The sequence below is a fragment of the Dipodomys spectabilis genome, unplaced genomic scaffold (genome assembly GCF_019054845.1).
Source record: "Dipodomys spectabilis isolate Male_0828 unplaced genomic scaffold, ASM1905484v1 ptg000276l, whole genome shotgun sequence".
NCBI lineage: Eukaryota > Metazoa > Chordata > Mammalia > Rodentia > Heteromyidae > Dipodomys > Dipodomys spectabilis.
In genome coordinates, this window is record NW_024870953.1 from 1,528,988 (window position 1) to 1,532,274 (window position 3,287).

At 32.8% G+C, this 3,287-nt stretch overlaps 1 pseudogene; it reads right to left on the bottom strand.

Moving 5' to 3' along the window:
• Positions 1-1,996: 1,996 nt before the first annotated feature.
• Positions 1,997-2,096, bottom strand: LOC122126397 (annotated as a pseudogene).
• Between the last annotated feature and the right edge of the window lie 1,191 nt (positions 2,097-3,287).

The window sequence follows — 3,287 nt, forward strand, 5'->3', positions numbered from 1 at the left end:
TTTCCACAAAGTTTTGTTACAGATACAATCGGCCTTCCTCCTCTAGCTGCTTTTCTAGAATAGACACATTCGTTCATTGTACAGGAAAAGTGTGATTTAACTGATTTGTCAGATCTGTTACTAGAATTGTCAAGGATTTATATTCTTGTCTGTAATTTAGTCAAAGCTATGTATCTTTGGGTAGGCTACTAAAATGTATTTACTAATTTCAAGTAAATACATAAATTCTATTTCCATCTCTTTTTTAAAAATAAAATTGTTTCCTCTATAAATTGATCAGAGGCATGGATGGAATTTGTGGCTAGCTAGGTCATTGTACATCTTTCTCTTCCTCTCTCTTTTTCATGGTTCTCATAGATAATATGATTGCTCCATAATTATCTTAATTTATTTTGCTTTTATATTTTTGCTTGCATCATTTCACTTTCTGCTCTGCCATTATCCCAATCATTTTCATAGAAAGCATTATTTCCTATTTTCTCATTCCTAGAATAAGCTGCACATGAAGACACCACTGGTCATCATTTTCAGCCTATAACTTTGAATATAGAGGAAAATCTTTCTCTTTTCTCTATCAATTCCCTATTCACCAGTGAGAATAATTTAGAATAGAAAACATGGAAAAAGAGAAAACAAATCATGGTGAAAAACAGAAGCAGAAAATTCATTGGATTTTTCTGACCAGTTCAACCAATGTGAATTATTGGGGAAATACATAGGCACCTCATTCCCAGTAGTACTCAAAGTCACTGGTTAGGCAATTCTGATGAAGACAAGGAACAAGATGAAAATGTGAGGAATGGTATCATTTGCAAGAAAAAAGATGGAGAAAGATCCAAGCAAATTTCTTCTTTGGGCTGCCGAAAATACTCAGCTTACTACAGTGTAGACACTACTTTCCAAAAAGGCCACTCATGTGAATATTAGGAATGAGGATGAGTATACCCCACTTCATTGGCAAGCCTACAATGGACACTTAGACATTGTCCATGAGTTGGTGGCTCGAGGCAGATATTCATGAAATAATTGCCGATGGCCGGACACCCCTGCACAGTGCTTATACATGGAATAATACCAGAATTGCTTCTTTTTTACTTCATCATGATGCAGATACCAATGTCCAAACTAAATGCCTCTTGACCCCCTTGCATCTTGCTGCTGGGAATAGAGGTAGAAAAAATATGCTGGATTGCCTTCTGTTGAACCATTTTATCAAACCAGGTCTGAAGAACAACTTGGAAGAAACTGCATTTGATATTGCAAAAAGCATAATATGTATCACTACATCTTTGAAGTTGTGGAAGGCTGTTCAAATTGTTCTCATATGTTGTAATGGTTCGGTTAAGTTTCTTAAATTTCAAAAATGATGGTCCATCTTTGTGTCCTTCCAAAATATTCTCACAATACAGCAATATCTTACTGTAAAAATTCATGGATTCCATGGTATTCTTCCAAGTGAATTGCCTGACTTTGATATCAAAATGTATTCAAGACTTGTTTGTATATATCTATAATGATTTCTGCAGAGTTTGTGATTTTTTAAAATCAGAAATAAGTTTAACTTACCTGTTGAAATGAGTAGTAAAGAAACTAAAGATATTTCTGGTACTTGTCTGAAAAAGTTTATTTTAAAATAGTCTGTATTCTGTTTGTATAATGTCCAAAATCTATTTCATTCTCTCCAAATATAATACTTTGAATTCTACATTGATTTATAATATATAGGTTCATTAATAAATGTGTCCTTTCAGATTGCATTCCATATAGAAACAGTTTAAGATTCCGTTTTTCCTAGGTCCTTATAGTATTTTATTTCTTTGGGATAAAATGACAATGTTATCTAATTTCAAATGTTTTGTAAAGGTTATGCTATGTAAAGGCCTTTCTAAGATGAAGAGTTAATACACTGAAGACAAACTTTTAATTCTATGAACTAAATGTATTCTTTCACTTGTATCTTTGTAATCAACTTTTTAATAACTGTTTTTCATTTCTTGAATCCGAAGAATACTTCACAAATTTCCATATCATCCTTGTGGAAGTGCCATGTAATTCTCTGTATTGTTGCAATTTGGGTAGATGTGCTGATGAAGCATGTAGTATCTTGTAAATTTAAGTAGTTAATGATGCAATCTTAATATAGGCATATATCTTTCGTTGCCTATTTGTAAAAAGGAAACCTTATTGTTCCTAGCAATGCTATTGATCTTATTTCCCTAAAATTCTGTGTAGAGTGGGGAAAAAATGTATATTGTTTAATCGATTGCTCACATTTCAACCTTTTTTGTCAATGACTATTTTAAGTCTTTTTCATTTTAAACCTGATCATACTTTGAAGCCTTTATAGCTAGGTCCAAAGGTGATGGCTTTTTCAAGTACTTATTTGTCCAACTGAGTTAGATTTGTGGAGCTAAGGGATTCAAAGTAAGCTTTGCTCAAGAGCTACTTCTAAACTTGTGCAGCTTAAAATGTCCCAAATGAGGTCTTACTGGCACAAATGTCTCCCTGACCCTTTCTCATTCTTCCATGTAGGAACAGACCAACCAGAGTATCTTACCCTGACAGCAAAGATTGTCTTACTGCAACAAAATTAATCTTAGTTACAAGGGATCATAGAGAGATGAACAGTTCAGACAGCACTGTTCAGACTAGAAGGCATTTTATCAAAATATAATTGTTTATTATATCTATCATTTCAAAAGTAGCTAAAGCCAGGAGGTGAAAAATCATTCATATGCATGATTACCTAAAGTCCTGGTCTGTCTACCTTCCAACCAGGCAGGAACTTACACTACAGCATTTACATCACCAAATATTTCCATAGCTGCAGGAGAAGTCCATATATTTCTCCTCGATTTTAGGCCTTAAATTGGTAATGTTTTTATCACATTGTTTCCTCTTGCCTCCAGTCTGTAAATCTACAAATGGTAAATCTTTAGGCCTAACGCTACCAAACACTGAGGTAGAGATAATGGAATAAAACTTTAAAACAGAGTTGCCTTTGATATCCTAACGAAAACAGAACAATGCAAAACATGTGCCTTTTTATTATATTACATACAGTTATATAATTTATACTTATATGTGCTGATTCTTTATTTTACACAGTGAAACTTACTAGAATCAGTTGATAATTTGAGAAATAAATTTATATTTATTTATTCCAATAAATACAATTGGAATATAAATAATTAGGTTTAGAGTATATATTAGAATATAAAAGTATCAATGCAATGTCTTCGGTATTAACTTGGGATACCTTCTAAATATTCTTGGTCATCTTAATT